At 29.7% G+C, this 23,773-nt stretch overlaps 1 pseudogene; it reads right to left on the reverse strand.

The window, feature by feature from the left end:
* Positions 1-1,270: 1,270 nt before the first annotated feature.
* On the reverse strand, positions 1,271-1,981 carry LOC121119407 (uncharacterized; annotated as a pseudogene).
* Between the last annotated feature and the right edge of the window lie 21,792 nt (positions 1,982-23,773).

Raw genomic sequence — 23,773 nt, forward strand, 5'->3', positions numbered from 1 at the left:
ATTGATCAATGGGGCATGAGTGTTGTTCACTTATAGGTAGTTTGTTAACCACCTTGGTATATTACTACCGTTTATTACTAGTGTATATAATTTGTTACACACTAACTGTCATTGTGCAGGGTTATTTGACGTCGATGAACAGACAAAAGTATTATTTTGTTCAATTAAAAAAAAGTTTCTATTTTCAAAATACCAAATAATTACCCAAGAAATATGTCTTTGCTCTAAATAATACTGAAAATTAATTTATCTTTCTTTAGCAAAAAAAGAAATTTAGCATGTAAAATTGACATTTAGCCTAAATTAAACAAGCATAAAAAGTAAAGCATAAATAAACAATTTAGTTTGTAGTTATTAATCACATGACAGAAATAGGCATGAAAGCCAATGTCTCCAGGTCCACCGAGCCAACAGGGAATCAAGAAGCCTGGTGGTTAGATCAGTTTGATATTAAACTTTTTTCGAATTTCGATTGGGGTAAGAACATAAGGTGTACAAAATTTCATCGCTCTATAAATTTCATTTTCAATTGGCACATTTTGTTCAAAGTTTCTGAAAAAATATTAATTTTTATCTTATTTTGGCTATATTTTTTGGTAAACTCATATAGTTTATTTTTTATAATATTCCATTATTAGATGTTTGTACAGTCTAAATATAGTATTTTCTAAAATGATAGTTTATTCTACAAAAAAGGAAAATTTATAGCAATGTTTTATGACTCGCGTATAACGCGCACCTGTACAATGCATTTCAGTGAATAATTTAGATAGTAATTCATAAAATAATTAAATTTTTTATATTCCCTCGTGAAATTCAAATAGAATATAATTTTGGTAAATATCTATCTATTGACTTGCACCTCATACGTAGGCTACTATATATATTTCTGGACTAATAATGAAAATGAGAATATTTATCATCAAAAATGGTTTTGTTGTTTTTCAAAGTATTCTCCAACATGATTTATACACTTTTGCATGCGCTCAAATCAATTGTCGAAACTCTTTGTCCACTCCGATTGAGACACCTCCAAAACATGGTTTTTTAATGCCTCCACAGCATCTTCTGGCGACGAAAACCGTTGACCACACATTTTTTTCTTGATGTGCAGGAATAAAAAGAAGTCATTGGGTGCCAAGGCAGGGCTGTACGGCAGATGATCCATCAATTCGACGTTTTGGCTGGTCAGAAAGAAGCTGGTTTGAGTCGATGATTGAGAGTTCGCACTGTCATGGTGAATAATGATTCGTCTTCTCTTGTGCGTTTTTCAAATTTCTCCGAAGACTTCAGGCAAACAAATTGTGATGTACCACACAGAATTAACCGTCTAACAATTCTCAAGTGGAACAATCGCCACATGACCAGTTTTGCCGAAGAAACAGGCCACCATTTGCTTCAAAGTGCTTCTTCCACGTACAAATTTTGTTGGATTTGGCTCGTCTTCGAAGACCCACCATGTCAATTGTTGCTTTGTTTCGGGCTCATACGCATAGATCCATGATTCGTCACCTGTGCCAATCTTATAAACGTCTTTTGAAGTACCGTGAGCGTATTTTTCAACATTTCTATGCATAAATTGACACAAGCCTTCTTTTGAGCGATTGACAAATTGTGCGGGATCCAAAAAGAACAAATCTTTTTTATGGGAAGGCGTACTTGCAATATCGAATGTATGTTGGTGGACGCAATGCCAAAGGATGCTTCTATCTCACCAAATGTCACATGACAATCATGCATTATCACTTCACTCACGGCATCATTGTTCTCTGGTAGAACACCCGTTTTTGCATGACCTTCACGAAATTCGCGAGCGTCGGCCACGATTGAATTCATTAAGCCAGTTTTTCCACAGTGCTCTAGGATGGTGCTTCATATCACCATACAAAAATTTAAGTTCATCAATGCATTCTTGTTGTTATAATCTACGTCGAAAGTTGTAAAAAATGATTGCACGAAAATGTTCACGACTTAATTCCATTTTTTGCCAAAGTCACTATAAACAACACAAATAATGGACGTACGTCAAAACATTCTGAGTACAATTATGCTACAAAAATGTCAAATTGCACCTGGCAATACTTAGTGTAGCCTAGGCCAGAAATATATAGAGAACCTAAAAGCAGGACTAGCTGATTTTGAAATTGAACAATTGATTTACATAATCATTACATAAATCAGAAATGAGCTCAGTTTTTCTTTGTTCCTTTGTTTGGTGGTTGGTTAATATCAGAAAGAAACTGCTATATATACGTTTATTCTCAATTTTAAACTGAGTTTCAGTTAATTGTAAATGTGTCAATTGTTATAATGTCAGAAAAAAAACATTACCTTACAAGGGGAAAACCTGATTGTCCAATTGCAAGTCAGCCGGAAGATTTGCCATCAAATGTGCTTCCAACCATCGTGGATATATTAAGAACTTATTTTGATATCAAATGCAACTAAAGACAACGCCGAAGAATACGTCACATAAACTCACTTCTAAAACACTTATTTTCAAACTTACCGGTATATGGGAATCATCGTCATGAAACAAGATTATTTCAAAACATGGACAACCTCCATGATCAATATAAAAAAGTTAGTACTATTCATAAATGTATAAAACAACTTATTATTCCATATTGCTTCATGCAAATGTAATGATTTCAAAAAATGTGAATATGAAAAAAGAATAAACGTACCGAAAGAAGAAAATAGTTTTCCTGTAGATCAACGTCGACTTAGATTGGCATTTATTAGTGGAGTGGATAACAAAAATTCTGGATTGATTCAATATAGAAAAAAAGTCATAGAGCATTAAATAAAGAATATAACTAAGTTGATAAGAACATTGAGCCTACTCATCTTATGTATGAGTCTTCTGAAACCTCAAGTTGTATAAGTACAAGAATGTACAATCATAATTATCCCTTTGAATTCTTGGTTTCCTTCTTTTTATAATGTCCGCAGAGATGATTTTGCAGCCACACACTTGATGGTAGTCTTGCTGTACTTTACACTATTGTGTGGGATGGTGTAGGTGTGCCTCTCCAGCTCTCTTCAGGCATATAAGTTTAAGGGGTAAGGCAGGGTAGCCTTGAAGGTAGGTGTTTCCTTCTTTTATCTGGAAAACCTATACTATAATTTCCTGGTTTTTTGCTGGTGGTCTTAAGCTACTTAACGGGCCTCAAGACTTATATTCCTGGGGTAGCCATTGAGTTCCACAATAGCTTTTGCTTTGTGGTCCGCGTTGAATAATTCGGCAATCGTGTTTCTAATAAGTTGCCCCATCTCGAGAAGTGACTTAAAATGAAAATAAATAGAAATATATTTGATTTGTCACCTAACCTCTTGTATGCACAAGAATAACTCGGCTGTGATAAACTCCTACGGTATCTGAACGAAGTAAAAGTTTGTTTTAATTGTAGTGAACGACACTGTATCTTGAAAAAATAAATTATAAGTTATCTTCTCAAATCCAAAAAAGGGATTTATATAGTTTTTTTTGTCATTTTTCAGAAACTTTATTGGCTTTTCCCTCCCGATAAATATTAATATATTTCAATGAAATAGAACATATATATTCATTAAGTCCATACATAGTATCAAATAAAGGATAAGTTTGTTAAGCAAAGTCGAGGCATCAGCTTCACCCTAATGTTAATATTAAATTTAAACTATGTACATTTTGTAAAAGTATATGTACAAAAACTTTTTTTTTTATAGTTAAACATTGTTGATGTTTAATAAATATAAACTATCTACTATTTTATTTTTATTTAATTTCTTTATAGATTGTAGTTTTTATAGGAGTTGACTTAAAATGAATTGGAGATATTATTAATTATTTCTTGTTACTCCTTCTAAAAAAATGAAGTCGAATAAAAATACTCTGAAGGCAAGTTTAGGATACATAAATCAATTATATATTACCTTTGTAACTATTGCCTTTAGATATAATATATTATGTGGTAGTATTATTGTATAAAATAACAATTTATTTGATGTATGTATACATATATTACTTTGCTTGTAGCTTGAATGTATTTTGATAACTCTAGCTATGTTATTTGACAGTCTCTATATATAATTTATGTACATACATACATACATACAGGGGGGTCCAGAATAGAGTTCCATGAACTTTAACGAAATTAAGTTGAGAGCATTGTGTGTATATATTTTGTATCACTTTCAGAAATATTGCAATAGCGTTTTGTCAAGGAAAAATGAAGTGCAAGACTGATACAAAGGCAATTTTGAGCACTTTTTTCTTTCCTCTTCACCAAATCTTAGTGTTCTTGACTTTCTAATGTAAGTTATGGTCGAGAGGAGGTAAATTCAGTTATAAGAGTAAGCAAGGACTTCCGATAGTAGTTATTGAGGCAAAAACTCCAAATACTGTTTACCTGCTCGGTGTAAGTCAAGCGTCTCTAACAAGTTGGTCAGGACAACAATAAGAACATTAAATAAGATATTTGTCAATTGTAATAGGATAATACTAAACCTGACTAAAAGTAATAATCTATTTTCCAATAGAAACTAAAATCGGAGAGTAGTTTAATTTTTTAATAGGTCTCTAGTTCAAGATATTCTTTTTCATACCTTATAATTATATGATATAAGATTTCAACTTTTTTTTTTAGGTAGTGGTAGTACCTGTCATTCCCCTGAGACTTTAGGTGTCGACAAACAGACATATCATTATTTACTTAGTATTAGTATTACATTAGTATAACTCTCCATTTTTCACTTATAAGCAGTAACTCAATAATTAGATGTTTTATCCTAAAGAATGAAAGAATATTTATTACAGCTTGAGAAAATAAAGGAAAAAAGTTCAGGTAACCATTAATAACAACAAAACTTAAATGCTTTATATTTACAATTATAAATATTAGTACTCATAGTTTTTTTTTAATATGACATGATGAGCCATGGACTTTCTTAAATTTGTAGAAGCCTTCCTAGCTAAGTTTTTCCTAAACATGTTCGTTGCTTAAATTAATCTAAATTCACATTTATTATTTTACTTTGGTACTTTCCTTTTCTTTTTTAATATGAATTTTAGCTAAACATATTACTTATTAATCATTTGCTCTTAGCTCATATTTTATTCAACTCTATACTCTACGATTCAAACGAATGTCAAGCAGAAGGAAATTTACCCATCTGATTGAAAGTTGGTGTGTGTTATTCCAAGAGATGTTACTAACTAAACATAGTCTTGATGTACACTAGTAGTAGCATCTATTGTATTGTTATTTCTTCGATCAAGTATCTAGGTAGTTCTAAGATATACTCAAAAATGACAGTACTGAGTATATACATTAGGGTGCTAATAAAATCAATTTTTGGGGAAAGGTAAAAAATAGAGGATTCAAATGTGTTCCTTTTGATAAAAAAAATACGATTTACACAGTTTCAATAATTTCTATGAAAATTTTAAGGTAGCTCAATTGCCCTAAAGTTTTGAAATTCTACATATTTTTGGAGAACAATGTGATCTTGTCTTAATATAATCCGTATACTATACTCTACAGCTTGTTAGTTCAATAAAAAAATTTATTTTAATTAAACTTCTTCAAAAGTTTTTTATAAATGTTTAGAATAAATCAATTTTGAGGTCTCTTAAAGAATGAAAGAAATATTTGATTAAAATGTAGCCTTTAAGTATATCTGTCTGTTCATCTGCGTATTACAGCCCGTTAGCAGCTGTTGATAACTACGAAAAATTTCCAAATAGGTTTTTTTTAGTTACATTACAAAAAAAAAAAAAAAAAAAAGAAGTACAAATTTGGATGACCTTAACCTTGATGAATTTTTTATGACTTTTTTTGAGGAAAATAACCTATATAGCCTAGTTTTATAAAATAAATCAAAAAATTGTGTTTAATAAAAAAATATGGCAATGAAAATTAAGTTGGAGCCAAATTTACAAAAAGTGACCACCAAGGTCATTTGAGGCCAAGGACAAGGACGGGGTTAATAATAGAAATATATAACATGCTAAGTTAATAAGAAATTTTGTAATATATTTATACCATAAAGAGGAGTATTACTATTAAATATTAAATACTACTATTTAATTCTATTACATTTTTATAGAAGAATTTTTATTACTTTCAAGCAATTGTTTATCTTGAAGGGTGTTTTTTTTTTCACCAAAAATAGTGTAAAATTAAAATACGTAATTGAAATCAAAGAACTATTTATTTTGAAACTTTTTTTAAAGGTTAGTACTTATTGAAAATAAAGCGAATTAAAAGAAATAGGTCCATCAATGTGTGAAGCCTGGGAATTTTCAGCCCATGTGCTATAGTCTTAATAATTAAAAGTATTTAAGAAGTATATAATAATGTACTTTTGTACTTAATCAACTGATTATTAATATGACTCTAAAACAAGCAATTAATGCCCGATAGGTAAACTCACTTTTTGAGTGATCATAACTCTGACAAGCTGCAAGATAATGTAGCTTCCAGGTACGAGGAAATGAATAAATAAAAAGTTTTGAGTGATACAATTTGCTTTATTTGTTATTTCTTAGCAATGTGATAGCTATATGTACGATGTTAAAAATTAACTGCAACCATTAAAATAACTGGTTGTATGCCTGCCTCTACTGGAGTCCAAAGTTTAATAGGGTATGATCAATCTAAAACTGGGTTTGGCAGCGAAACACAGAATTCTTATTACTATGAAAAGGTTTAGTGATTATTTTGTGGATATTCTGTTTCCGCCGTCCTTTTTACATACACAAATGTTACTAATCATTTAGTCATTTTGTCATCATGTACGAGCAACAAGCGAAAAGGCGGCGTATCTTAGATCTCCTAGATTCTGGAGTTGATGTGATTAATTTTACAGACATGGATAAGTGTTCTAGAAGCTTGTTTTTTAAGTTGGTCAAGATGAAAAAAAAAGTTGAGAATAACTTTTCAGGATATTAGGAAGTGGAAGGCATAATTTAAATAGGGATACAAAGTTTTTATTGAGTTTGGAGAAGAATATAAAGGACGACCCCACTAAGACGATGAACTGCCTCGCCTACAACTTTTCTGTGGCTCCTAGGACCATCACGAGGGGTATCTACGTGTGGATTAAGGACAATGTCCCATCTCAGATGTCCACCAAGTGTCAAAAGTTCTGCAACATTAAAATTTCTCACCAGATTAAAACCCACTTGACTTTTCTATGTAGGCAACTTTGGAGAAGGAAACCAGTAGGACATGACACCCTAATATATTGATATATTGAAATCCTCCATAGTGGCTGCATGGGACAACTTATGAGAGGAGTTTGTCATCAACTCCTGCATAGCCTTAATGCAATGTATAAAGACTGTGATTAATATTGAAGGTGGCCATATTTAGTGCAAAAAGCTTTGCAAAATTCTTGTCGATATGTTTTGTTTAATTTTTTGTTATGTTCCTTCAATTGGTTAGATAGAGTTGCACTGATTAAGTATAAGTAAACATTATAGTATTACATTTACTCCATCTAACCGAAGAACCTTTTGGTGAAATCCATAGACATAAAGTATATCTCTTTCTCTAGGAATCACCAGGCTGCGAACGTACACACATCAAGTGTAAGAGAATCACTCTCGAGCGTGCTGTCCATGGGCTATGGCGATTCCATTTGTTTTAATTATTTTTTTGCGTATTATTCAAATTATAAAATTAGTGATGTATCCCAGAAGTCCATCTCTCGAGTTCACTTTTTGCTGCCCTACCATATATTATCTGCAAGATGGTGTGACAATATGTAGCTTGTTGTTCAAACTATTATTTTTTTAATTGCATATACAGATATAAAATTTCACAGGGTGATTTAATAAAGCAATATAGACATATATTTTCTATCCAATAATATTATCAACCAGGGAGTTGTATTATTTTACCAAAAGTTGGCACAACACTCTTTGTTTTCAAACCAATGTAAGTAAACAACGTTCATAACCTATTACCTATATCTACCTATTAACAAAAAAACATGAAATCCATTCTTAGTTATTATTTTAGTGCCAGCATAAATAAATATTGATAAAAAAAAAAGTTCTATGCTAATATTAACATTAAATTATTGATATAAATGTCTATGAATGTAGATAATCGATTTGTAATTTAGATCGGTTTGTTTTTCTACTTTTTTCAAACTTTGATAAGGGATAATTCTAAAAAGTTGTGCTATGATAAAATAATAACTTATGGAAAATTTAATTGTTCTACAATGTCATCTTTAGGTAGTATAACTAGTTTAGAGTTTGAAAGGACACAAAAGTTATTTATTTTGTTAATAAAGATTGAAATACAGCATTAGTTTTTAAATTACATTAATAAATGATGATAGACATTAATCTAACCTATAAAAAATATTATATTATTTTTTTAATGCTATCCCTTTGATTTTGTCATATAGAAAATGAAAAAAAAAAAAAAAAAAAAAAATTGGGTATACGTGGATCATCAAATGTTTCTCTTTTTATAATCTTTTTTTTTTTTGGCTCTATAAGACAATTTTTAAAATAATCATTCGAAATACGTTTTATAGTTTAGAAAAATGTATATCAAAACAATTTTATGCAAAGTAACTAAGGATGTACTTGTACCAAATTGTCAGTCGATACCTATTCCTATTATGTCTAAAGGAATTTCAAAAGCATATCAACAAATGATTGACTTTTGTTTATTGTTTAATATTTTATTAATTACGGATAGGGGAAAAAATACATATAAATTAATAAATCATAATTAGTTATGAATAAATTTTAATTTTAAAAAGTCTCAAACTTCTCCCCTTAAATATAATTATACAATTGTCTGAACAACGTCGTCTAGTTTAGCTATTTTATTGATTGCTAATCGTAATTTTGTCCTAAAAATGAGCTCAAATAAGTCATATTATGTATTTAAATAATTATGCATACGTATCCGTGGAAATGGCATTATTCAGCGGATTTCAATAACTGATTCTGAACTTTCAAAAAAGGCCAATTTTTGCCGATTCCAATGCATCGGTCCACCTTTAAAATAACTAATAACGTCTTTTTAGTATCAATATTTAATAAGGCTAGAGTTTTTCCATAATTTTATCAAGATGTGCGAACTAAAGATGACATCATAGGAGAAAGCAGTTTTCTTGTAGGTTATTTTCTTACAATATCACAACTTTTAAGCACGAAACATAATTGAAATTCTTAAAAAGTTAAAAAACGAACCCCTCTAATGTACATATTATGTATGTGTGTATATATCTGACTTTTATAAAATTTTTACGGAAATCCCTTGAGTTCAATGGGCTTAATGTCTCATTTATATTCATGATTTTCTCGTGAATAATCCATTATATCAATTTACTTTGTGAATTTATGTAAAATGTAAACATACAAGACGAAAAAATATAAATTGTTCAATTCCAGTAAGTTAGGAGGCCAAGAACTCGGCGGAATGTACATTACATTTTCCCAATCTTATCAATCGAGTATTATTTAGCTAGAACCAATGTCAGTCTTTCATGATTCTGTGCAGAATAGAGATGGAGACCTTAGTGTTGAATTGTATGACCTTCTTGTAAGACGGAAGACGGCATAACGTGCCCCTTACTACTAACAACGCCAATAATCATAGCTTGTGGTGGGTTCTTAGCCTTCATGATCCTAGGGACAAACTTTTTGCCATAAATTTATTGTTTATCAAGTTATCCTTTTGGGTTTGACATAATTTTTTCTCATCTAGGAATAACTAGACCATATCTTTCAAGAAAGTCTTTTGTTTTAGATTGATCAAAGCTTTGGTTCAGGATACACTTTTCCACCTGTTCAACAGGGCTAAAGCTATCCCTTTTGGCATGTATAGCTGTGTCATTGATCACACAAAGGACGGTTGAACAGGACACTAATGTTACAAATTGCATTCCTCAGTTAGCCAGATTTCTTCACCAATTTTTGTTTATTTTTCTCAACTAAGCAGGGGTTGGTCGATTTTAGTTACCTCCAGGCCACGAAACTTCTGAGAAATTATTTACAGTACGTCCTCAGTAGGAAGGATACTAGAACTTAATAGTCGCTAGTCTTAAGAAAACACTGCTTCCAATCTTCTGAAAAGCTGCAATTCAAAATTAGCTACCGCATACACTGTAACATCATTAGCATATAGATCGATCAAATGTTTAGACTCAATAAAATAAATCCCAATTCTATTAAATTTACGGACCAATTTTAAAGCTAATTCTTCAATAGCCAAAACAAAGAGTTTTGGAGATGAGGGACATCCTTCCCGGCAGCTAAGTTCTAAGATTAAAATACAACCCGCTTTTCCCTTCACAGTAATAATATATGTTCTTTGAGAAGAAGGACTCAAATTTGATTGAATCAACTCTTTAGTGAAAATTGATTAAGTGACCTGAGAGTATGATTTTGAAAAACGGAATCTAACTATTTCCTAAAATCAACAAACAAATTTTTTCCATCCTTCTATTCACACAGTAAATCGAACAGTGTGTATTTTTGAAACATTAGAAAAGGATTAAGGAACAAACCATGAAATCGCCACACAACAAGTTATCTGTGGGTGAGGGACCATCATGAGGCCTGTGAAGGACGACTTTTGATTGTCCTAAAATACAAGGTTACTCAACCACATTCTGACATAATCTTTGAAGGATAGAAAACTTGATAAGTGCAACAAGAAAGTCCTCAAATGGATAAAGAAAAAAGGGGTCAAAAGTGAGGAAGTTTTTAACAGTGGATAAAGTATATAACTGGGGCAATTACTGCTGGCTTGCAAAATCAAAAAAAGATATTCAGGGGCTGTAAAAAAATAAATATCCAACCCAAATAATGTTGCTTGGGTGTGTGGCAGACAATGGCAAAAATAAGCCCCCTTTCTTCTTCAAGCCCAAGAACAAAATTGGTCAGTATGCAGTCTACAAGGTACTCCAGTACACCATCTTGACATGGCTGAAAACAAAATACCCGAAGAGAAATTATTTATGGACACAAGATGTTGCACTGTTACACATATCAGCCAAATAACATAATTGTTATGAAAGGAATGGCGGAATTTGGTTCAATGACATTTTGTCTTCAGACTTGCCAGATTTGAAATTTCTGGGCTTTGTTCTGGTCCAAAAAAATATATGTATCATTCTAACACTTTATGAAACTGAATACTTGTTATTTTATAACGGAACGGAATAAAATATATAGTTTTTTACTAAAAATTTCCTTTAAAACTCAATTGTCAGTATACACTCTTTGTTATTGCGACGGTTTTTAGGATCTTTTACTTTATTATGGATTTTAATCATACGTCAACATATGAATCAAATATGAATGATTCCAGAATGCTAAAACGTCGTCTTCACATTTAAGAATACACAAATCTTGAACCCTAATGGGCTCTGTCAAGCAAACATTTTAGAAATGTTATTTAGAGTAACTTACAAACTTGACATATCATATCTCGATGAAAGTTTTTAGGATAGTAATTTAGCCCCGAGGTACTCTTTTACAAAGGTCTTATAGAGCATTATTCATTAGATTCCTGGAAAATTGTCTTCAAAAATTTAATAATAAGTAATGTCATTGCATTATAAATTTAGATAATAATAGGTCTGGAGAATGATTTTGGATGGTTGATGGAATCACATATTAATCCATTTTTTAAAGGTATATTATAATTTGCATTTGTTACTTGAATAAAAATAAAAAGCTAGACATTATATTTTTTTTAAATGATACAAGTAAACAATTACAATAACATCCTTTAGTGTAAAAAAGTATGTGAGCTGTTCATTAGGAATCCTCGCTATATTACACACGAACAATTTCATAAGAAAGTACACCTAGAGTAAACTACTTTCCTAAAAAGTTCCATCGATATATTAATTCTCGAGATTGTTACCTTAAATTGACCTAATATTGAGAAATGTTGTTCTCTAATGAAAATTATATTGAGACTGCCATTCTAATGCAGTCTACCTGGGTATTTAGGTATTTATTGCTTATTTTAATTTATTTTCTTAACACATTTCATTGCTATTTATTCGATAAGGTAGAAATACAAAATGGGTAAATTTAATGTGCATTTATATCTCTAAATCAGATAAAATTTGCTATTAAAATGCAAATAATATGCATACATTTGCATATATGTATTATCCATATAATTCCAGTAGTTTGAATAAGTGTGTGGTGTAATTTATTCATACAATTTTTCCGTTTTGAACTTTCAAATAGATCTTCATAATTTGTTGTGTGGATCAAATTAGTTACATAATCTTGAATATAAACCGAGAAAAGGGAACTTTTCCAGCTTATTATGTTACGTCGTATATACTTACATTGAGTGTAATATTTCATGAGCGTCATTCAGTCAATTAGGGTTTTTTTATTTATTAAGATATTTGATATTATAGTATATAACAAAACATAATAATAAAGTCAGGGGCCATTACATATTCATACATTAAAAAAAAGTAAGTGCCACGGAGTAGAACCATATCTACTATAAATATTGAAGCGAAACAAATTCTTTAAAATCAACTGAAAACTCTAAAATTTTAAGCAACACAAAAATACAACAAGATTAAAAAGTTACTAAAGAAGCCATACATGAAATATAATTCATCTATTCTACAAATATATACCATTTAAATGTTTCTATGTTGAGAATTTTTAGCAATAAGGTTATGTATTTTGCAAATGCGTCCAAAATGATATATCTCACTTTTTCTACTACAATAAGGCTCATACGACGTCAACATGCACAGAATAAGGGCTTTCGAGTATAACATCACAAAGTCAACTGTTTCGTTTTCTGAGGTGGCGGTGTTTTCCTTTGTGAAAGTCCATAAAGCATAAGCACTTTATAAAAATTTTCATCACCACTTATTCAATTTTATACATTTCATTTTACAAATTGATTTAGAATGGTTATCTACAAAGGCATGGATTGTTTCGTTGAATATCTTACCACAGCCCTTCCATGACTTCGATAGAAAAACACCATTGGAGGAAATTTGCATTTAGACTCTTAATATTTTACTACATTTAATCCTCTCAATGCTGATTTGATCCTGTTTTTTTCCAATTTTCAGAGAGACTCAATCGTCTTTTATGAGCTTTATATTTAAATATCTGATACATATACATATATAGAGGTACCTATATGGTCGTTCAAAAAGAGTATGTTGTGACGTGACGAGGCAGAGTGTCACAAGATATATTAAAGGAATCCAAATGTAACCAAAAGAGAGAGAAATACGTGCAGGAGACTTAACATATGTATGCCAATTTATTTACATAATCATTAGTGATAAAAATCCTGTTTATAATGGGCATATTTAAAAAAAGAGACCGGAAATCAACATGGTTTATCCTGACAATTTGAGGAATGTTTTGAAGAAGATCAGCTACAATCCGCTGTTATAAGGAGAAGAAAGTAAAAAAAGAAATTTCCTAAACTACTGCAATGTCGAACCCCAAATTTACTTTGAGTCCTACAACGACTTAAATTATAACTCCATTAACAAATCCTCTGAGTAACGCTCACAATATTATAAACCACACACGAAGTTCAATGAGGTATTGAATATAATGAAATCTATTGGGAGAGGAAGGATGCTTTCGTATACCAAGGCTGTCTCAATATTCTTTTAATCTCTTTTATTCTCACTTCGCTATCATAAAGTCAACCGTGTTCTTAAGTTAAGAAGTATTCTCAAAGATTAAGAAAAATTGTGAAAAATGATACTTGGCCTTAGACGAGACTGAAGGTAGATCTGACCAATTCTGATCGACCCATGGACTTGGTGCATGACGACTTCTACTTGCAACCAAAAAACCCGGAGTATGAGGATTCCAATTTGGCCTGTGCATCGAAAAGTTAGAGTCAAATACAGCTCTGAATATTAGATTTTTACTCTTTTCTTAACCTATATTTAGTATTTAGAATGAGTAATTATTTATGGAATATGAATAGGATCTATAATGAAGATGCAAAATAATTACTGACAATTATGAATATAGGTAAATACGGGTATAAAATTAAAAATATATCTTAATATTTGGTATGTTATATTGATTGTAAAAAGTAGTTTTCATTGAAAATAAACCTGAATAAAGTTTGTAGCAGCCTCATTGATCAATCATCAGTACACATTTAAGTTATATTTAAAAATTTACTTATAAAAAATGTCATAAATGGACGATGTTATCACTTTTGATTTATTGATTGCATCACTGTTTTCCTCCGTACATTTAAAACTGAATTGAAGTGTGATCGGCGTAGTAATCAATCGTTTTTTATCACTTGCTATTGCTATTCTGTTCATACCATGGGAGTGATAAGCGACATACAACATCATTTGAAAATGTTCCCTAAGGTTTTTGACAGCTTTTTTTTAATACAATCGATAATGAAAACCTTTTGTAATTGTAATTGGAGCTAAAAATGTTGTTAATGCTTCAATACTTGTAATTGTACTATTGTAAGCCTTCTTAACATTTCCAAATGGGAGCATATTAACACTGCAGTCATGGATTGTAGTTTTGCCTATGCCAAGAAAGTTATCATTTCCTATAAGTTATTTCTTAATCCTTGACCATAGTTCTTTACTTTGGGGCATTGACTTTGTGATGGTGTAGCGAGAACCAATGGCCTTGCCAGTATAAAGTTGAATGGATTTTACAAGACTCAGTGACTACCAATATGGCGTGGGACATTGCAAGAGGCATGCATCTTGTTCATATCCGATATAAAATTAATATTTATATATCATGATTATGAAATATAATTTTGATATTTATTCGATCTTGTTGAATGCATAATATTCTATTTAAAACCAGTTAGTATTAATCATAAGAAAAATAAGTAATATTGGGATTTAAGGTAGAATACGTTTTAGAATAAATACACTTTAAAAAAATTAAATTACCTATAATATAAGCATTATATTTCATACAAATATAAATATTTCTATATATTATCATACATTAAGGAAGCCTACAGACGACAAAATTAAAAACAAAGTTTTTAATTCATTTTTATGTAATTTCGAATCAAACTTTGGTAATATGCTTCACAATTATACATTTATACATTTTGGGTTGCCTTGATGATGGTAATGCAATTGTTCTTTAAGTCCTACTTAATATTGAATCCACTTCTTGTCCATAACAATTTTTTAACTATGAAAACTAATATGATTTCTATATTTCGAGTACATGTCATTTTAATATTGCAATACCAAGAATCAATATTGTCAACTCTTCTTGTGTCTTTATTGAAAGTATTATCGTTGTCTTGACTGGAGTTTTATCCTCAAATTTGAATATTTAGTAAGTCATTCAACCTTGACGAAAACTGAGTAAAATAATGACTTCATAATGTAACCATTCTTGGCTATACGACATTGTTTGCTAAGTTAGGATTATGGTTAAATAAATAGTCTTTTTTTGACTAAAACTATAGTTTAGGGTCGTCTTTGAAGTAATTATTGTCAATATTTTTACAAGATACGGAGTGTTTACATCCTTTCCAAATCTCTCGGCGTAGCTTACAGCTATATGTATTAAAACGTCAAGATAGCTAAGTTGCTCTAATCCAAAACATTCTTCAAATGGTCACTGTTACCAGTTTAATTATAGTTTATTTTTTTTAACATTCCAGTGGATAACATTATTTTTATCTCTGATGAGTATACTACATTGCAGTAACTCGCCTTCTAGGATATTTATAGGTAATAATTAATAAGTAAAATATGTACACTCTAAATGCACTCATACACAGGGTACGACAAAAAAACTTTGTTTTTCCACAAGAAGAGAAAATAAGTTTTGTAAGTCAAAAAAGTTCAGTTTTTGTTATGTAATGATAGTTCTTGTTTAATTTTTTTTTTAAATAGTTTTAAAATCATTTAGGATAGGTGACGTTCTCCGTTGTTGAATAAAACGTACTTCAGTATTGTAATACCAGGTGATTTTTCTTCATTTTATTTTATTTTTTGCACCTCTTTTTTTAAAGTATTTAATTCTAAGTTTGAGAGGGATAATTGCTTCATACAAAAAGAGGCAAAATTTAAAAAACAATATACCTTATTTTGTAAGCATTGACCATTAAATTATTAGTATTTTGCGACTCTGTAAAAGCCTAAAAATGTTGGTTATTCCCAAATAGATCCTGTTTCAATAAGTTGAATGGAACAAACTACACAAATGTATCATTATTGAATTACATCAAATTTAATGTATCAATTCCAGCATTTTAGCATCATTATCTGTGGAGTCATTTGTATAAAAAAAATTAGGGAATTTCAAATTATAAAAATGAATAAAAAATCGTTTTTGTATTATTTAAATTGAAGCAATTAACTGATTTTCATAAACCTCACAAATAAATACTTAAAAACTAATTTCCAATTAGTTTAATTTTATGAAATATTCTGTCAAATCATTTTTTGGAAATTTTTATTTTCGACAGTTTTCAAGTTCCTCATTTCTCCAACGCATGATAGCAACTGATTGAATCTTCAAAAATATTTTTCAAAATTGCCTTTAAAATAAAACCGTGCCTAAAATGCTACTACTTCTACATCCTGATTGGCACACATTATAGAAAATGTAGCTATGTTGCCGCAACCTGTATACGCTGAACAACATACATAACTTTATAAAAAAAATTGCGAAGAAAATTTCGAAAAAAGGGAGGAAATAAAATAATTTAACGTAACAATTAAACAATGCAATGTATGTTATAAATGTGACTTTAAGTAATAATAAAAAAGAAAATTCTCAAAAACTTATGTAAAAGGATTTACATAACCATAAAACTCTTAATTAAAAAGTAAATTAAACTCAAACTAAATCTATGTTCTTGATTTCTTTTGGAGAAAGTAGTATTTAAAAAAAATAATGAATTAATTTATTTGTGGGTCAATTTATGTCTATGTTTCGTAAACAGGTTATGCACAGAAAGTGAGCAAAACAGTATTATGTTTTACCAAAGGTAATTGAAAATTTGGCAAAATAAAGCCAATGTCAATATTTATTTACTAAAAGAGCACACATGGATTATATACGGATTATCATTTGTATTTTCTACAGGGTATGTATAGAACCCTCTTACTCCCCCTTTAACCTCCTATTAAAAGTGCTTTTGTTGACTGATTTTGCTCCAATTTAGTTCCCTCGTGTAATTCAAGCTCCGTCGAACGAGACATAAGCCGATGTTTGAGAAAATTGTGCTTAAAAGGTTTTAGACAAGCTAACTTGTTGTCCTTTACAATCAAGGATAGCTGGATATTAAGTAAGGATTTAGAGTCTGGCAATGCAGCATCTCGAACATGTCGTCCTATTTAGTATGACTGTTTAGGTGTTGCTTTTATACATACGAATCAAATCTTGAGCCAACGTCAAAATGTATTAAGCCTAATCGGTCAATACAACGTCATGTATTTCATAAAGGTAACCTAAATTCAATATATACTTTTCCTTGCTGTCCTTTTAAAATCTATAGTATTTCCAGACAAAATAAGTCCGACTTCAGTGGCACCTTGCCAATCCAGAAATTCCACTTAAATTTCCAGAAAAACTAGCATTTAATAATAAACTTTGACAAAAGTAAGAAAAAGTGAAATTCATAATATATGGAAAATTGTATTTTTTTTTCAAACATACCCATAAAACATTCCTTTTATCTTTTTGAGCTCTATGATAATTTATGACTATTTAAATCAGCTAAACTTACACACAAAAAAGAAAAAGAAAGAAAAAAAAAACTTGTTTAAGAATCAGAATTGATGTAAGATAAATTATATTTTTTATCATTTTACTGATATCTGAAGTAGAAAATGAACTTTTTGCATGAGAATGTAAATTTCAGAAATTAAATAGAATTTCTCGTAGTAGTAACATTTTTTTATGCTAGAGGGGTTTTTATAAATAAACTTACACTAGAGTACCAATTCATCTGTATTTTTTTCTAAATTTGGAATATCTTGTCTGTGATACCCACCGAATTTGCTCGTTTAGCTCATAAATTTATGAAAATGAATATTTATTATTAAATCACATCTTATTACGCTTTTATAATTCAAGTACATGGTGATATATAGTTTTTGATTTTTCAACTTTTTTAGTTCGAAATATAAACTTAAATAATTACTTTACAATTCTCCTGTCTAATGTAAATTTTTTATAATAAAAAAATAATAAAAAATAATATTATAGGTGTAGTGAAAATAAATCCTTTTTTTATTTATATGGATTTATTTTTTTATTTGTTTTCCATTAATATTTATATCCTTTGCAATCAAATTAGTGTTTAAATGACGGTAGAAATTGACCATTTCCATTATTTTATTTTATATTGGAAAATAATTGATTTATTTTTATGTATTTATGTGCTGCGTATAAGGTGCACTTATTGCACTTGCTATCAATTACTTCATCTCTAATTGATATTCATCAACCATTTTAGGTTCGTTATTCATAAAAACCAAGCAGGATGCATATGTATTGATGCCAATTGGGAGAATTTTGGACATGTTAAAAAAACGAAAATCGTATGGTAACATTGTCAATTTGAAGAATTTTAAGAAGGAGCGCAGTTTAGTTGTCATGACACTTTATTAGATCAGCAGAAATCAGCTATGGGAAGGGAGAAATGGAAATAAACAAGAACATTGATAAGAACGACTCTGTTGTCGACCCTCAAGTCTACTCTTAGACCAACAAGGATGTACAGTTAAAACTCCACAACATAACCTCTGGAATTATCTTCGTCTTCTATGAGGACACACAAATGTTTAATTCGGTTTGATATTCATCTATGACATGTTGAAAGTAGTTGTAAAATAAGTTCACTCTTCAGGGATTAAGCAATAATGACAAACGTTTAGGAAAATATGATTAACTCTACCAAAAAAAAAGAAAAAAGAATGAGTTAAACCCAATTTGCCTCATTATGCATAAGGGCTCCCATCAATCTAATGTCCTTGTTTAAAAAAATCTTCTTCTGAATTCAATACTTGACTATAAAACCACCAAATCATAGGAATGAGTTGTAACCTGCTTATATTCGAGAAAATATGTACTCGTGTTCTATCGTTGTGCACCAATTTGTAAAAGTAAGCGCAGCAGCTTCCGAACTAAAATTAAGTCTAATATATTGTGACAAGCTTTTCAGTATGACAAACGTATTATTGAAAACGCTAAATAAGTCTTAAAATGTGCGTATTATACAAAAAGCTACAAATATAGTTTTAGAAATGTTACTTATGATGATAAAATCAGTCCATTTTTTATAAACACCAGCAAAACAAGTCAAGCAATTACTTTCAGTAAAAAAAAAAATTTATCAATTTTTAAGCAGAAATCATCAATTTTTGTTACTTAAAATAATCAAAAGCCATCAATTTTGACTGATCTTTCAAAATCAAAACATTTCGTTGTTATATTGTTTGGATATGGGGCAAGTCTGAGAACAGAATTAGGGTGAATGAATAAGATACATATAACTAGGATAATGACTAATGAGAGTTTCATGCTGACTACTTCATTATTTATACAATAAATAATATGGAATATATGTACTCAATGGCTTTTGGCATGATCAATTGTCTTTTTATGGCTTTGTCATCAAATATAACATCATCTCAACTAAGCGTACAAAGAAAGTGACTCAAATCCGCATATATTTTATACGTACATATAAGATGTAGTAGTGTTGTCTGGTATCCCGGTACTATAGTGGTACCGGGATACGAACAAATTTAAAAACAGTCTTATACTAGACTGATATTGGAGCCAGTAATTGCAGGTCGACTACACCTTAAAACAATAGGGTTTGATCAAACTAAAACCATATATATTATCCACAAGGTGGTCTGACAGAAAGAAACAAGTCGTTTAAATTAGTTATAAGTAAAATAGCTCTATATTACAAATTGTATAATCTTATCATTTAGGGAGTTGTATTATTTGGCCAATAAGCGGCGCCACTATTTGTCGCTTCGTTTACAAACTACTTTGAGTAAACAACGTCCATTTCCTATTTGCCCTCCCGTGATGTAAACCCTCAAATTATCATATTTTTGATCTAGTCCAAGCCCTGAACTAAAGTTCTGCGGATGCCAAGGTAAGTGCAGTTTCATTTGCTCATAATTACATTTTTGTTTTATATTTTTTTACGATAAATTATCGAAAAGTATCGAAATACCGATACCTAAATTGGTCTCGGATCCGGTACCAATATATTGATATTGTAACAATACTTATAAGTTGTAAATCACTTATGAAGTGTGATCAATTGTAACGTCCTTACAATATAAACATTGGTGGAAGATTCAATGGCTCGTCTCTAAAGTAAAAGAAACATAATATACACAGAGAAACATAATCACCAAGAGCTCCCTTCCTGTCTCAATGATCACCTCTCTCAAGCAATTTTAATCCTCAACTCCCTGTCTATGGATGGGAAACACTATTACACAATGTTTTAGAAAGTTTGCTTATAATTATTTTTCAGAACGGGCTAAAAATCCTCTCTTCATGATATTATTTACTTATCAGATCTCTGTATTTGCCGGTACTTCTTTTTTGTTTACACCCTTGTGTCTTTGAGCTAATTTTAATTAAACTTGCAAATGACGTTTAAAAAAAAAGAGAGAAATAAAAAATTATAGATTTTATAGCATAAATACACCAAAAACAACCGACGTCATTTGGAGTCCGTAACAACTTTATCAATAAAAACTTGGGACTTTATTCATATATTATTCTCTTAAGATTATTTCAAAATAGTTTTTGTAGGTCAATTTTCTTTTCCAATACGTATTTTTATATATTTAAACCTCCGTTATTGAACTTGGATATAATACACCTCTATAGGAATGGAAAGGAATAAAAATGCTTTTTATTCCTTTTTATCTACGTTTTATCGCCAATACTTTTCAGTATTCTCCCAAAACATTTAATTAGATTATATGGAATTCTTTGTTTATCTTGATAATGTTTTATTTATTTAGATTTCTATTATTATTTTTTTTTTTTTACAATGTGAAGAAATGTAAAGTTATAGCTATGATTTTATATAATGTATGCGACCTCATCAAAACAAATGGGTACTACTTTTGATTCCCAAAATTTTCATAAGCCAATGTATATTTCAAATAAATATTGAATTTATGAACAAAAATATAATGTTTTTACTTTAAGGATGATAAATTATATTTTATCAACCCTCAATTTTATGCTGTTCAGATTATTTTGAAATTATTGTTTTGCTACTGTTCATTCAATGAATTCAATTGATATTTATATGTGCCAAAATGGTGTAATATTATAAAAAATGATACAAAATTTGTTTATTATAATCGTTTAGCTGTTTATCATGTAATTATATACGTTTTTTTATTTATCTTTTTACCCAGTTCACTAACTGTGTTATACATAGGATGTTCACTAACGGAGGACTAATTTACTTTACTTTATCTAGATAGCAAAAATAAAGGATATTTATTTTTAGTAAAAAAAAAAAAGGGTCAAAGTAGAATATAAGCAAACGGCATTTAATACATATATACTAAAAAATATGCTTCTTTGTACCTAGCTAATGTAGTATAATTTAATTATTTAGATGCGGCAAAGGAAATGATTACTATTACTATAAGTACATCACTATTTCTCTAATGTATTCCAATTTCTATTTTTTTTAATGCACAAGGTAAAAAAAAGCATATTAGTATAACTATCAAAATATTTTATATTTCTTCATTTTTCTATGGCTTCCAGCTATTAATAATGATGATATGTGCAGGTTTATTGCAAAAATTTGATACAAATATTTTTATATATCTACATATGAAATGAGAATGATTGTATGCATGTGCGTACAAGATTCACGGCCAAAACAATGAATGGATTTTTATGAAATTTTTATTGTAGCTTATTAAGGTTTTTCTTAAAAGTTTTTCTTATAAGGCTTAGAGAAGAAAGAGAAAGAGAGAATAAGACAAAGGTTTTTTTACTCAAACAGCAGTTGAACGGTCGGTGCTTGAATATTTTTTCTTTACTAAACTTTATGTTCTTCTTTTAAAAAAGTATGCAAATATTCCTAGCAATATGCAGTGAGAATAAAAATATTCTTATAATTTTAGGGTCATTGCTTTTTAAATATATGAATCAGAATTAATTTTAATTTCTTAATGTCCTTGGCAACAACGGTTAAACCTACTCTAGTCATATGTACAAACTACACAAAAAAAATTCTCATTTCTAGAGAAAATGCTCTTGAGTGATATCCTTGGAATTAATTATCTATATTTCCTGGATCCCGAGAGATTTCGGAATGAGTTTGTCAATAACCAATACTTTGATTTTTTCTTATACTTAAACGCTAGAAAGAAAAACAGGTCGTTTTAAATCATTTTCACTGTTGATTATTAAATATAAGTCACAAATTTGATTGTAATTTGTAAAAACTTTTGACATTCATTTTTTTAATGCTCAAAATTATATGGTTTTAATTTTAAAGTAATCTTTTAAAATTGCATTTATATTGCGTTTAACTTTCTTGAATAATTTAATTTTTGACTAATAGCAGACCTTATTATCTAATACTACTAGTAATGCACATAAATTTACTAATCGTTCTAGATCTTCTTTTTAATTAAATTTATGTCAATAATTACATATTTCCAGAATATCAAATAATAAACTATTAACATGTATAACTGTTTCATTGATTTTTAATGAAATTTTTGAATAGTTTATTTATAAATCATGAAAATGATATATTTATTAAGGCAGTTACCATTATTGTTGTGTTGGTCATCAGTTCATTCTAGATCGGTCCTTGTATTTATATTTTAGCAAATTATAAATTATAGTTGCAAAACTTTCATGGATCACGAATGTGATATATGTGTTTAAGTGTATTTTTTTAGTGTCATCATAGGCGATTTCGGATCGAAATACTCCAAAGTGTGATGAAATTTAAAAAAATCTTATTACTAATATGTCCTATGAAAATAAAAATATTTTATATATATTTTTAAATTTGTGGGCAATTTTTTAACAACACAATGTACTTGGTTTGGTAAGTTAAAACTCATTAATGAACTATTGACGTCGTACAAATATAAATAAATAAATATGGATTTTCTATTTATTCAAAAATTTGTATTATTATATTTTTCCAAAAATAAAACTATTTTTTACTTTTTCTCATTACAACGATCATTTTACAAAAATTTCACTTCATAACCTACAAAAGGGCATGTAAAATACATAGACAGTCTTGGAGAAATAAAAGGAAGATATTCCAAGATGTCAAATCGTTGACAATTCTGATGATGAACCCATCGATAAAATTGGGTATGATTCTTCTAATGAGGCGGAATATAATTAACTGAGAAAAAAACATTTGCACAATTTCTCCGAATCCGGTCAAGTACTCTTGAGATATAGTTTGTCCGTGTGAGATACAACTGTGTATAGTAAGGCCTTATTGAAAGAAGATAACTAACTAAACTAAATTCGAGATATTTTTTTCTCAAGTTGTTGCCACAGCCCCCAATATCATCACAGATGATGGATGATTGGTCTTGGTGACTGACCTAATATTGTTGTCAGCCTTGCAAAAGTATAACACCACATCATTTTGCTTGTTGTAGACAGGGTCAACGGTAAAGGTATTTCAGCAGAGAAAAAAATTACCCAATTACTGCCTTATCTCGGTGCGGATTAAATTGTCCTTAATGGCTCTTCTTGCCTCCATCG

Source organism: Lepeophtheirus salmonis, chromosome 6 (genome assembly GCF_016086655.4).
Source record: "Lepeophtheirus salmonis chromosome 6, UVic_Lsal_1.4, whole genome shotgun sequence".
In the NCBI taxonomy this organism is placed as follows: Eukaryota; Metazoa; Arthropoda; class Copepoda; order Siphonostomatoida; family Caligidae; genus Lepeophtheirus; species Lepeophtheirus salmonis.